General features: G+C 39.1%; 1 protein-coding gene across 6 annotated transcripts in view; it reads right to left on the bottom strand.

The window, feature by feature from the left end:
- The window catches only part of ACAP2 (ArfGAP with coiled-coil, ankyrin repeat and PH domains 2), a 71,479-nt gene that overhangs the window by 55,936 nt on the left and 470 nt on the right, over positions 1–15,073 (bottom strand). The window contains exon 1 of one of the 6 annotated variants that reach the window (XM_010568384.1): positions 10,424–10,477. The exons of the other annotated variants lie outside the window; for them this stretch is intronic. The gene's annotated coding sequence lies outside the window, so the exon portion shown is untranslated. Of the gene's footprint in view, positions 1–10,423; positions 10,478–15,073 lie in introns of those variants that run through there. 6 annotated transcript variants of the gene reach the window in all.

The raw sequence follows: 15,073 nt of genomic DNA, 5'->3' as shown, positions 1-15,073 counted from the left end.
GGGGGGGTTGGTTTTGGGGTTTTTTTGGGGTTTTTTTTTGTTTTTTTTTTACTTTTAATTGAGGAAAGTTTAAAGCCTAAATCTTAAATTCACCTCTTGAATATACTTTCAGAGGAATAGGAACAAGCACACAAAATCAACTGCTATTCAGACTGGGACTTCTGAATACATTAATGTATTTGGACTCATGAAATAGGAATAACAGATTCTCACCATCACAATTTCAATACTATTACTGCTGAAGTCTTGTCTTCAAATTTTGGAAAGACACAGCTCTCCTACCTGCACATATTCTGTGCAGAATAGCCCCTTAATGCACAACTTGGACTTCACTGAAGATGACGTCCTTTCAACTAACATCCACTACAGTTCAATAGTATAAAGTTGACGTGCAAGACTAGCCACAAATTATCAATAGCTAAATCAAAGTATTCGAGTACACATATTCAAGTATGACTACAGGCACATTTTCTTTCATTTACTGCAGTATAGTTTCATGAGACCAGCTGTATATCAGAAGAGTAAATAAAGAAGCATTACCATGCTCCACTGCCAGTGGAGAACAATCCAGCCTCGGAGGGACAGAGAACATTGGACATGAACCAACAAGCAAATGGTACTGTCATTAACGCCCCTTTGTCCTCTTCAATTGCATTTCATTTTGAAATTTAAGGACATGACAAAAACTGAAAAGTGGTTACAAAGATATGCACAGCTCAATAATTGCAAGGGCCAAAGCTGGATAAAGCTGGTTTGTAACTGGCTAAAGTAAAAGAAATTGATCATTCTAATTCTCATATTAAATACAAACCCAATACAGACACTAGCAGAGATTAGCTGCAAGCTATTTGTGTATCCTACAGTGGTATCACAGTTCTAGATGCATGTAAAAATCAAACTATATCAAAATTACCAAGCACTCATACTATAGCTTTACATGATACCAGACTTGGTTTTCAACCTGTGCTACCAGAGTCAGATGAAAAGGCCAACAAGATAGTCACAAGATCCTTTTGATCCCAATTATCAGACTGAAACAAAATCAGCAATGGAGTTGCTTATGGACCACTCCTGACAGTGATTGCATTCAGCACCCTCAGTGACAGAGGGAAATAGGAAATCAGTCACTGTTTCATATAATTATAAGAGACTTCGAAGCAAGATAACTTCAAAACATCTTAAAGACAACTTGCAAAAAAGTACTACTGAATGTGAAAAACTGGAAATACGATGCGATACAGAAGTACAAGAAAATGCACCTGATGATTTACAGGAATGTCTCCTCCTGTATGCCAGAGCCTAATCAGGTGACAGCAAAAAGGCCAGTAGACATTAATCAGAGGATGAGCTACAAGCTGTAAGTATGATGTAAAGGCAAATTAAAATGCAGGTATACCACACAAGATACTATACTTGCTCGCCTAATTGGTCTGCGTTCTCGCTCTCTCTCTGCACACGTAGCAGTTGCACCTTGGTAATACAATCCAGATAGAAGCAACAACTTACAAATTAGTTTAGAAACAGCCACAGACTAACTGCTGAGGGTAAAATCAGGCTGGGGGAACACACACACCACCAATGCCACTGTACAGAGAAATACAATGTTGACAGAGAAGTCCTCCAACTAGAAATCTGTTATGAACATCACAGAAAAGACAAAATAGCAACACTGTACCAAACAAGTAAACAGTCAGTTCTACTGGAGACACCTTTCAAGCCTCCATGTCCAGTCTGCTCTCTCTGCTAAAAAAACCCAAGGATCAACACACATTTCACCTACAAGAGGCTGTAACATAACACAGCTATGACAAAAACACTAAAAAGGGAATAATTTGATCATGCTGTTCCACCCAAAACAAGTTGAAACTACTTTATAACCAATACTCCCGATCCTCTCCACTTTGAATGAGAATGGAGGATGGAAGTAATACAACCTTTCTGGGCAACCTGTTCCCATGCTTAACCCTCAGTGCATGCCATTTGAATTGCTGCATCTTTCAATCATCACCTCTTCGTACTGTGCACCTAAAAACAAAACCCCACACCTACACCTATTACCTGAACTCTATAATCTACTGGGTAACTCAAGGTAGCAATTAGATCCTCCATGAGCCTTCTTCACCTGAAGAAGGCCACAGCCCTCATCCTCCCCTTGAACCCCATGTACTCCATTCCAGTTGCCTTTAGCTGCACGTCCTTCATTTTGGTAATATCTTTCTTTTACCGGCAGGGTCTCAAATTCATCATAACACTCCAGACTTAACCTCATGACAGCTAAATGCAGGGTAATCATCTCTTCCCTCAACTTGCCAGCTATGCTCTTGCTAATGCAGCCCAATATACTGGCAGTTTTCACTCCTGCACAGGCACACAGCTGATGGATGGTCCCTTTGCTGTTCACCAGGACGCAAAGGTCCCTGTCTGCCAGCACAGCTGCATGGGGTTGTTCCTTTGCAGAGGAAGTATTTGCATTTTTTGTGGTTGAACTTCAGGATCTTTCTAACGGTGCTTTCTTTCCTCTACCTTGCTGAGGTCCTTCTGAATGGCAGACCTACCCTCCAGCATATCAACTGCTCCCTCCAATCATTGTGTACTCCATTTGATTTCCTTCATCTATAGTTAGATATAAAAAGGTATCTAGAGGCATCTTAAACATGCTAAAAAGGAATACATTTGGTACATGTATAATGGCACCAGGCAAACACAGATTAAAAAAGAAACATGACATATGAAGGGACAAAGAAGTCATACACTGAACAATAAGGCCTAATAACCTTGGATAACAGCACAGATACATACAAGAAGAGTTTTATAACTTATGAGATGTGTCATAACCATTAATATGGTCTGAAGAAAGAACGCTGTTGCAGCCTGTCACAGAGCCCATTGAAGCCCTGGTTTGGCACCACAGAGATTTTTCCCTGCTGGCACAGAGCCCCTCCATGCTGAGGAACAGATGATGAATGCTCCCTGACATGCTGAGATAAACTTCCTCAGTCATGCTAGTACTCCTTACATTACTAGTTCTTCAGTCATTGCCACAAAACACTTTATCAATCGCTTGGAAAAGCTCTACAACATGAACAGCAGGACTTTGAATCAGAAGTGTGACATCCTCTTCACCCCCACCCCAAAATCCTAGAAATTTTCTATGAGCTTGGTGGATTGAAATACAGAAATGCATTTCCTGAACTGAAGATTATCATGCTGATGAAAAAGCCAAGTTTTCTCAGGTCTATAGCAAGCACTATCCGCATTCCAAATTCCCCCAGAGAAAAGAAACAAGTCCTCAATATTAGAAGAGCCATTCCTCTATTCCTTCCAAGTCAGAATTCTCCTCTTATAAAACAATCAAATAAAATAAGACAAGGCTATTTATTGAATTCACTTAATCATTAAGCAAAAGTCTGCTTGTAGGTACCAGTTTTTAAGGTTGTCTTCATCTACAAAGTTTAGTTCATCCGCAGCTATTCATATGGTCTTTGATATAACAAACAAACAGGACAAATCCCTCCAAGATGCATGCTTGAGCTGATTTGTTCTTCACTGCAAGACTACACATTGCTCAAAAGATAATGAACATTATAAACAAATCAGTCTTCAAAAAGGAACAAGTTCTATTGCACTTAATATACATGGCTGAAAGTCAAACTGATTACCACTAAACTTGCAGCAGCATTTAATGTATTATGCACAGTCTGTAAGGACATCTGTGCTACCTGCTGGCCCTAAATTCTCAAGCTTTTTCTCTCATTACTCTTTTGCAGTAAATTGTCAGAAATGCCCAACAGTGTTCTTTTCCCAATAGTTTTGCCTAATAGCTTTCCCCTAAGCTTTTTTTACCCCAGGAGAGACTGGTAGTTAGTAAGCCTAAGTAGGAAATTAGCAACCTTTTTCTTCCACAAAGATTCTGATAAGCAGAATTTTCTTCACCTTTCAACTTAAATGTTTTTGTTCATTATGGGACAGCTGTTAATAAGATGGGGACACAATGGTGACCATGAAAGCTTCACATATGAGAAGTTGATAACATTGCTAAATGTAAACTCAGATAGGAATGCAACACATCACAATACCTATCCTGCAGAACTGACTAGTAATTCGAACATCTCAAGATTGAGTCAAAAGCTTTATAGGAGGCCTTACCATCAGATAAGGAAGTAGGACTATAGTATCAAGATGTTGCAACAAAAAAAAAGGGCACCAGAAACAAGCTCAAGAAGCTGATGGCGCTATGCAGAAACTTCTTGTTGCTGAAAACTTGCAAACATCACAGGACTGTTTTATTCTTTTAAATCTCAGCAACTACCCAGGAGCTCAAACACAGAAGCAGCAGAAGGAATGAAGGATTTCAACATTTGAAAACTCAGGTATGTAGTAAGGTCAGGAAGTGGAACCATAAATATAACCATCAAGCAACCAACTGCAAGGGATACAAGAGAGGACATCCCTCCATCTAAACACTATGCCCCAACAGCCTCAAGATGTGGAGTTCCTAGTCAGATGCTAAGAAGTCATGTCAACTTTTTTTTTTAAAAAGCTATCAGTAATAACAACCTGAGGAAGAATGAAGAAAGTAATCCCTGATTTGGAAAGACAGTCCTTATGTACCTCAAATGCAGCCAATATAAAAGACAGGGTAGCACTGCCTGAAAAACAGAAAGAGTAAATGTCACTAGATTCCCCTGGTATAGGATTCTCAGTATCAATATGTTCAGAACTGATACAGCAAGACTTAACCACCTGTACAGAAATCCTCCTACAAAGTAGAGGCAACTGGAGATCAGAGTACTCTGTAATTAATCAAAGAGCATTCTTTACACATATCATATAACCTTAATATGAGTCTTTTTTTTGCTTTGATTTCAGAAAACTAAGGCAGTATCTGTCCCTTTCTTTTTGTAATTTCCTTAGTTGGTAACTTATACCTACTACAGTTAGAAAAGTACTGTTGTGTCCAAACCACCATAAGGTAGCAAAGCCTTTATAACAAGAGGTCACCATGTTTCAGAAGAGCTAAGGACCATTAGCTCTCTACAATTCCAGTTATATCGGGTGGATCTGCTTTACCAAAACCAGAGTAAAGTTTCAGATTTGCTATGAAGACTGAGTCCTCAGCAAGTATCTACCCTCTTTGTCCATTTCAGAAGCTGAATATTTTGGTAATACACTTCCACAAAATCAGAACGCTCTATTTGACAGTCAGAGGGGAGGTTGCAGCTTCATTGCAATAGACAAACTCTGAACTTGAATTTTTTGTTTAGCTTGTAGGTGTATATACATACACATATCTCTCACTCAGTTACCACAAGTGTATTTTACATGTAAATTAATAGTTTTATTGTGTAGTTTTATTGTTCCCTCATACTGCAAAGAAACAGTCTTTGTTTGCCTTTTATGCCTTTGTACTGAAGCAGCCAGTCAAATGATCCAATCTCAACAGAGTACATAAGCATTAGGAGTAGGAGAATACAGAAATACAGTATATTGGTGTTTTCCTCAAATTTAATGTTTTCACATTTGGAAAAGCCAATCTCCTTTCCTCTTCATCCCTCTCAAATGATAATGGGTGGAATATTATAACATAAAAACTACAAAATGCATATGGTACACCCACAACCCTGGAAAAGGTTTAAATATTCTTTGGGTACATTTAGTATCTTTTCTCCCACCACTTTTAGTCATCAGGAGATTTTAAAGACCCTGGGCTTTCATTCATCTATCGATGCTAACTGCAGGTAAGCTATTTCTCAACCAAACAGAAGCTTACATATCCTTTATTAATTACATACTAAAGGTTTTTCATCTCAAATCAACTGCAAATATTTTCAAACAAAACCTCACAAGATCGATACTTACAATATAGTGGATACGTTGCAATAGTTGGCACATTTAATACTTCATCTTGTCATTTTTCATCATTCATTTTGGGATAAGTCAAGTAGGATAGAACAAACAGGCAGATATATTCTTCAAAATCAGACACTTAACAAAAGAAAGTACTTCAGAAAATTAAATGAGTACTTTTAAAAAAATCATTCTCCACAACTGGAGATTCCTCTGGAGAATAATCCTGTAGAGAGGGTGTGCATATGTGCATACACTTTTTGAACAGACTTCAATTTAGCAACACACAAATTCACCCAGAAGTTGCATCCTCAATGAAACATCAGAGATTCCTCAGTGATCTTCAACAGTTTTTATCTTCAATAACAACTCTGACTGGCAAAGCCAGTACATTTGTTCTATTCTTGTAGTGTGCCTTATCTGATCAAATACTGATATCTATGCATAGATACCTAAGTTAGTCATCTAAATCACCTTTGGAAACAATAGAGTAGAAACGCTCTACTCCCAGGGTGCAGTTCACCTTATCCTGACATATGTGGCTAAAACAAATCAAGAGGCACTTGGGATACAACTATTAATCTTCACTAGATTTGAAGGACCCTAAGCCTAAAATCTGCCTTAAGAAGAAAGATGGCTATACAGTAGATGAGATGAACTCTACTTCTCCTGTCTAAGGAGGTTAAGAAAGAAGGGGCCTATTTCATTAATTACTGAACTCTTTATACAGACAGCAACTCCAACCAACTTACATGAATGCTGCAAGTCTAGGAAAGACAATATATAACCTACATTTCCAGTTGAGCAGTGAGTCTTTTTAATGCCTTTTGCTAGTCCCAGTTAAGATCACAAGGCCCAACACTGCTCCACCTACATTATTGTTCTTCTTTACCTACTCAGCTCTTACTTAGGTCATCTTAAACCTCAAGTATATTAGCAACAGCATGTTACATAAACCCAATGATATTGTAATACCACCACGTGTTCTTTACATTGAAGTTCACCAGAAGAATCCAAGTCAAATGCAGAGTCTGACTACTTTCACAAAGTACTCCAAACAAACAAACATACAAGCTGCACCTTTCTATCTTAACAATAAGCAACATGTAGTTTCCCATTATTGCCTGCTGACGAGCAGCCATAGCAGCAAGGGAATCACTGGAGAGCTGGAGTCTAGGAAGGCATCAGAGAGCAGGACAGATTTCCCGGCACCGACTCACACCAGCCACCACCACCGTGCAAAGCAGTTGAGGGAGCCCTGAACCCAGCTCGGATCACTGGGGCAACGAGGAAGGGGACAGAAGAGGCTCAGTGCCTCCCTGGGCAGAGATCATGGAGGAGAAAACAAAACCCCATCTCCCAGCTCAAATTCCACACCTCTGTTTTGTCAGGAAGAAGGGATAGCATTCACGGCCAGAAGTCAGACTCTGAATATAGCACGCCTTTGCTTTGTACCAAAGGAGTGAATTTGATTCAAATTTCAATCCACAAAATGTCATTCTAAACATCCATACACAAAAATCTGTTACATGATCTACAGCATTACATAAGTTACACATTTTTTAAAATAATTACAAGATCACTCCTAATTGAAGACTAGGATAGTTAAAATGCACAGAAATGTTGAGTATGTTTGATATCCATGTGTTCCTACTTAAATTAACATCTGGGACCCAGAAAGATGGAAATCTGGAATTCTCTTGCACATAACTTGTGTTTTTAAATTCTGTCAGACGGAATACATTGCACAACATATGGCTTCTCCAATTTCTCTTTGTATTATATCCAGCTCAAAATACATTTTGGAAGTTTAGAAACTCCAAAATCACACATGCAAACTGATCACTAGCTCTGCTTTATGTTTATTCATACAAAATGCACAGGTCTTCCTTTAATGACTGTTACTAAAGGCATATCACAAATTCATGAAAAGAAAAAAGGTAGTTTGTGCATGTGCACTGACTACTGTTAAACTAAATCTCATGCAAAACCATAACTATTTAAATCCCTTTTACTATTGACATACGAACTCTAAAAATTATTCAAGAGCATCATGCCTCCATATTGTAGAGTCTTACAATTTCAAACAGAAAACTTAGAATATCAAACAGAAAGCCTGATTCACAGAAAGATTTGTGCCACATGAGCAAGTTTGCCAACCATCTGACAGGCATTTTCTCTGTTCAAAACCTCCTCTCATTCATAAAACACTTGAAGGGACTATTTTGCAGCAAATTACTTTCTTAGTCTTTCCTTGTGTCTTGTCAGTTTGAAAATGTATACAGGACATCATCCCATAAATTAGATTTCTCCTCTACACAGGCATAAGTTACTTACAGCCCATCAAAACAAAACAACTGATTTACCCTAGGTCTGAGGCCTGGCTACTTTTAATATTCCTAAAGTAAACATTAACTGTAAAGTAATTATTCTGCCACATATGCAAGGACTCCTTTTGAAGAGATCATCAGGAAGGCAAAACAATGTTTTAGTCTACTTTACTGGACTGCTTAAAATTTTTTCGTTTATGATCATAATAATATCTACTATTTCTCATGTTCTTGATCTAACCTTTCAGTCATATGAAAGAGTGGCAACAAAACCAAGATTTATACTGTCACACAGAGAAGTATGGAAAACTCCTGCATATATTAAAATAATGTTACAGTCCACATGTTAATCTGCATTTCCTCATAATGGTCTTCCATTGCAGACAGCTACTTTAGCTGTTATCTTTGTTACAAATCTGCCACTATCAAAAAGCAAACCACCTAAATTATTACCTAAACTCACAGAATTATCTATATCTCAAACAGCATAGTACCTGCTCAAAGAGATCACAAATGCCTTTACACAGTTTAAACTTCTATACATGTTTTTAAACTGAATTCTGCATGTACAAGTGAGAGGCAAAAAAAAAAGTAACTAAATTAGTCAGAATTTGTTTTTCTATTTCCTGCCCACCTAAACGTAAGGCACTATGAGACATAACATTAAGTAACCACATAGGGTTTTTTGGTGTTTGGTTTTTTTTTTTTACTCCCTCATGACACTGCTGCATTTGCATCTCCCCAAGATACTAAACTAATTGATTTAGCCAGGAAGGCCTGCATCAAGAGCCAGGCAAAGGGTTCTTGGCTCTGTAAACTGTAATTTCAGTAGGAATGTTTCTGTAGTCAATGAAAATTAGATATTTTCATTTCCTTTTTCTCCCAAAGCAGGTTATCGGGATGGAGTTTGCTTTGGCGACTTCTTAGAGTGATTTACTATAGTAAAAATTTACCAATAACTTAAGTCATATTGTTCACTGCATGAAGCAAGAACAGGAAAAATGCTGACTCTAAATAATACAGTTCTGAGTACAAGGTTGTCAAGAAGCTAAGCCTGAAAAAAGATCACAGGACACTGCTAACATAGCTAAATCAGCACATTTGCTATGCGGTGGCCAATGATTTTACAGATGCCTACAGGAAAAAACAACGCTAACCAAAGCCCACCTAGCCTAAGATAGACAGATTTCTATTTTATAGTTGCCGACTTCCTAATGAATATTCTATTTACTAACCCTGCTTTCCAGAGATTTTAACATTGATATTCCTCCCCCCACCCATTAAATATAAAACTATCTTCTCCGTAAGTTTAGTTCCTAATGTAATTACATGAGATGTGCTTAGCCAACATATGAGACACTCCAGGCTAAAGAAGCAAACCTCTTCAAATCTATATTTAAAACCTGAATGACTGTAAAAGCTTGTATAATTACAGTTACATTGAGCACACACAGACACGCATAAATAAGCTGTCCTTCTAATTCTGCGAGTACTCATTAAAGATCAGTTGCACAGGCTTAATTAATATCAATTCTTCAGCAATTGATCCTGCTGCTGTGCTACAGCAACATTATGATAGCTAGCAGATTTTGGTACTACTTCCACTGTAAGCTCCCTTCTCAGTGTGTGTGGGTTTTTTAAACATTCCCGGATAAAAATTTAGACCAAAACCAAGGAAATTAACATTTTAAGTTCCTATTGGCAATCTGAGATATAGTTAAGGTTTTTCAGTTTGCTGTTACTTACCGTAAATCATAATCAAACAACAAAGAAAAAGAATCAGAATCACCATTAAAAAAATGTAGGTGCACTAACCAAATCAAGACAATCTGACTTCAGGACACATTTCTCTAATCTCCCGTTAGGAAGGACTGTAACAACTTCCTATTATATTTGAAAAGGCTTTAAAAGATTTCAGCGTGAGAGATTTCAATGAAATGTATTTGAGAGGGATCTTCGATGAAACTTCTTTACTCTAGTATAATTACCTGGAAGAAAACTAACACTGGGTCCTATATTCCAATACGTCCCCCTTTCTTTAGGTCAATTATTTTCTTAATGTACATTTGAAAGATGTAGTCACAGATTTAAAAATAAATAAACCATTGACTAGAGTCTGAGTAGAACAACACATTCACTGTAATCTCCACAAAAGCAAAGAACTAGAAATCTAGAAGCACTCCGTTTAAATAACTCCATCAGACTTCTAGCAGTATGGATGGAGATGTTGTACACGTGTAACTTACCAGCATCCCACTAAGATTGTCCTCCACGTCACTACACGTCAGCTATGAAAAGTGCTGTTCTACAATCACATGTGGTTGTTATGTTCATAATTTCCAGTATAAGTATGAAAAATGGTAAATGCGAACTTACAAGCAAATGTCTGGCAGCTTTCTCTTTAGACTTACTGTATCTTTCTTTTTCTGTTCTTCTGCAACACTTTCCACCCTGACTTGCCAAGTAAGTTACAAACTTGCTTTCAGTCCCAAACGCCAAGGGCAGAAAGCCCAGACCAAACATTTCTTTGGAAATTTCTCCTAAAACAGCTAGGTAAGTCTCAGCAAAACAAACAGATTTTTTTGTGTGCAGGCAGAGTTCTTGGTCACATACCTCTTAGCACCTTTATATGTGGCTGAGTTTACCCAAGTGAGCAACCTCAGTGATTTCAATGATCCCATAACCACACACAGATTACCCACGCTACAAACCCATGCTGAATAAGTAAGAGCGGTTTACTTGCTACTCGTAGTACTGTAATGCAGCAGGTTAGGAAGCAGGCTGCACTGCAGCACCATACCCACTGGAAGTCAACACAGCAGGGACAAGTTTACTGATGTTCCGATTTCTACATTTTCTTCAGAAAGTAATAAGCAGGCCAAAGTGTATGGGTTAGGCACATAACAATAATTTCTCTGACCACTGAACAAGACCTACTCCAAACAGGTTAAATAAGTCACTTTCTTGTATTATTCATATTTTAAAGGGACAAAACACTTCCTGTTACCTGGGAAACAGATGCTTAGTGACTAAACTTTGGTTACACAGTACTAAAGAAGAGAGAAAAAAATTCATAAATCTAGAAAGCCATAAAGTGGCATGAGTGAACTATTCAGCCTGTATCCTCTACATATGCATGAGGTGCATCTCAGCTGGGCCCATTTAGATAGACCAGAATCAAAGCCACAGAAGAAGAAAACCAACACACAAAAGCAGGGAACTTCAGTGACAAATCAGCCTTACTGACACTGCAGGCTTGCCTACACAAAGCAGTGCTTTAGCTCAATCTAAATGGAAGACTCCTCAGACAAGTCGCTTGAAGGAAATACACTATAACCACCAGTTCTACGCAAAAACTACCCATGATATACTTTTAGTAAGAATGGTAACTGGCAGCAGTTTCATTTATATTCTTTCGTCTACCTTGGTCATCCATCATCTGTTCTGCAGCTGGCTCTCAGGAAGTGAATACAAAATTAAATTTAAAAAAATCTAACAGATAAGGACAAAGAAATTATCTCAAAAATACACAGCTTTTTACTGATGCATTTTTAAAGACTGGAACAGACTGAAGGTTTTTCTATAGAGTTCTTACAATTGCACACATTGCAAGCAACAGAATTTTGCTTTTTCTGTTATTTGTTGTTTATCAAGTTTGTTAACTGTTACTTACAGCAGATGTATTTCCCCATCACTTAAACTTGCTTCTCCTTTCTAAAAATTTAGGTTGAGAGTGATTCATGTGGTTGCTACACTGCATACCTCACTCATTAAGAAAAAATGTTCTTTAGTTACAAGAAAAACACAAAAATGGAACATCAGTGTAAAAGCCTGTTCCTCTGAACTCTGAAACTGAAATTCTCATTGTGTAAAGATAAGGAGAATGTATTATTTCACAATACTATTTTCATATCAAAAAACCACTCCAGGAATTCCTGATTATATACATAGAACTTGGCCAGCACAGCTCAGTTCTTACTATTCAAGGACTGCTCCAAGGCCCCTCCCTAAGCAACTTCTTCATTTGATAGGAAGTCATCAACACACTGTAGGAGAACTGCAAACGCATTTCCTTGCTAGATCTTTGGTCTGTCCACACTTGTAAGAGAGGGAGTCATGAAGGAAAAGCATGTGATTTCAGGGAGATTATTTTCAAAGTAGGTTTAAAAAAAAAAAGATTACAAATTTGCAAGCGTGCCTGAATTCATAGCCTTTTCATTACCCTTTTTGAAATCAGTTTCTAAACCTCAAGCTTCCAACCTCAAACTGATCTGGTATGTCATAAGTTTACAAACCTAGTGATGCAATAGGCCATCACTGCTTCAGGTTTTATAACTCAAAGACTTCTTCATCTACTGGGGGAACAAAAAAAGCATGCCTTACTATGAAATAACCCACCATACTTCTGACGTGAATCTTTATAGCCATTATTATCTAATCACATATCAGCAACTCAACAGCAACAACCCATGCTCCCTTTATATGCATTTTAAGCAAGCAAACAAACCTTTATTTCTTTGATTCAGGTAACTATGATATTCTCAATTACATCTCAACGCCAAAAGAGACCAACATGAACTTCATAAGAAAGAGATAAGCAAGAAAGCCATGTGTCTGAAGCTGTATGTAGTAGCATGTTTTAGAAGATTTAAATAGCTCCCTGTGAAAACAGCGATTTGGTGACTCAGGAACTCTGATTCACCGATGTCCTCCCAGTTCTCTCCACGACTATAAGATAGTGTATAGAAATGTCACAGTTTACTTTATGCCTCCCAACAGGTTTATTTAACTGCTCCAACAGGTATACTGATGGGAAGGGACAGAGACTACACCTACCTGCACAGCAAGGTCAGGAGAAAGCTGCAGCTCTGCTTTGCTATAAGATAAGGAACACGGCACAAGAAGGTGCTTTATGTCCACACTGCTCCCTGCAAGTATGCTAGGACTTTGTAATGACCTTGCTCTGCATTAGTGTCTCTACCATGCTTTAATAAAACCATTGCAGTAAACTTCATTTAGAAGGTTTCTAGTATTTGATTTAGACAATTCATATGAACACTAAGAATGAGCAATGTTATAACAGCAAGTACTAATGACTAATAATAAAAGATATGAACTTTTTTCAGAAATACTACAAGATTTTTGCTTCACGATTTTAACTGCTTCCTATCAGTTAAAGGTTGGAAGGATGTTTTGGGGGCATCAAGTGATTACACCATAAGATTTTCTGCAATTTCTTCAAAGGCAGTAGTATCAGAGACTGTCAAAAAGACAACAACGTAGTAGAAGACCCTGACAAAGGGTTTTCCACACTTTCTCTCCTTGAAAGGAAGAAATCAAGAGGGGCAAAAGGAGAATGATAGTGAGTTCAAATGAACTAGTATGTCTTAACTTGTAGAGACAGCAGCACACTTCTGCTCACAAATTTTAGTCACAATTTCTTGCATTCTCAAGTGTACTCTATTCTTCAGCAGGTATTGGGAATTAAAAAAAAAAAACAACACAAAATTATATTTAATGGTATAGTTCTGTGGTTAAATTAAGACAATCTAAGACTGCATTGTCACCAAATAGGATGGACCCACATTAAACATAGTTGTGCCAGAAAGTACATATACTAGCAAGCATGTCCAACTCGGGGCAAAAAGTTTTGTGGAACAGCTAAGCCAATGTAAAAGCTCCCTGCTGCCTCAGGGGAGGTCTCACTCCCTAATGCCTTCCTCCAGACTTGCTTCTGGCAGTGAAGTTCCCTCTTCCTCCTCCCCATAAGCTTTAGTAGGTTTCGCACCCTTTGCAACGCTGACTCAACTCACTAACCTAGCAGAAAAACCATCCAGTCTCTTCTGCCAGGGCAGCTAGCTCCTTAAAGGATCCAACAATACCAGTCACGGTCACCAGAAAAACATGTGGCTGAAGCAGCCAGGGACAAGCTGGCAGCAGAGACAGGAGCAAAGAAGGGAAGAACAGGAACTCCAACTTCTGCCAGGGGTGAGCCATTCAAACCTTCTCCAACTTCCTCCACATCCCAGAACCACATGATTGCTAAAGCTGACACAAAGAGGCGGCGTGAACACACAGCCAGAGACCAGAGGAAGAGCAGGACTATTTCCCTCAACAGCCAGAGCGCACCCAGCCTGTGCCAACCACAGAGCCACAGGCACTCCAAACACGGGCTCAGCACAGGACAGGAGGGGCACAGCAGTGACACATCACGTCAAGTCATGGAGCTGTTTGCCTCACCCTCAGCTAGCAGGGTGATGATACCAGGCACGGAAAGTGGGCCTGTGTGCACAGATCAGCTACGCATCCCACAGAGAGGCAGAATTATGTTGAGCAGATACAATGGTGCAAAATACATATATAGAACGGATAAAAGCATAGGGAAAGATGAAAGGGCAAATTGCCCAACATAAGCAGAAGTAAGCCTACAGCAATGACAGACAAGTGGTCGTTCAAGCGTGGAAAAACAAAACAGTACATGCCTTGGTCTGACAACGGGAAGTAGGATTATACTAAGCTGGTTTAGTACTGGCACCCCAATAGTGGGCAGATTGAGCATGGACACATGCAGCAGACGCAGGCAGGAGACACTGGGAGCTGAAGTGTAAGCACAACTCTGAAGAGCCGGAGATGGACCACTGGGGAGTTCACGCTCTTGAGCCTGAGCGGGCATTGCTTTGGCTGCTGATGGCTTCTTGCACCAGCTGCCTTGCCACCCTTCACCCCACCACACACCTGCCCAAAGGCGGGTGACCCCAGCAGCGTTTACTGCAGACTGTGCTACCTTCCCATGAACCCCAGACCCCGCACATTGCCCACCCAGCTCCCACAGATGCTGCCCCCTTTCCTTGCGCTTCCCACCTCCCGCATCCCCCCCGTCTCCTCAGAGCCCCCAC

This window comes from Haliaeetus leucocephalus, unplaced genomic scaffold, assembly GCF_000737465.1.
Source record: "Haliaeetus leucocephalus isolate CR32 unplaced genomic scaffold, Haliaeetus_leucocephalus-4.0 Scaffold240, whole genome shotgun sequence".
In the NCBI taxonomy this organism is placed as follows: domain Eukaryota; kingdom Metazoa; phylum Chordata; class Aves; order Accipitriformes; family Accipitridae; genus Haliaeetus; species Haliaeetus leucocephalus.
This window is presented reverse-complemented; position numbering and strand designations above follow the sequence as displayed.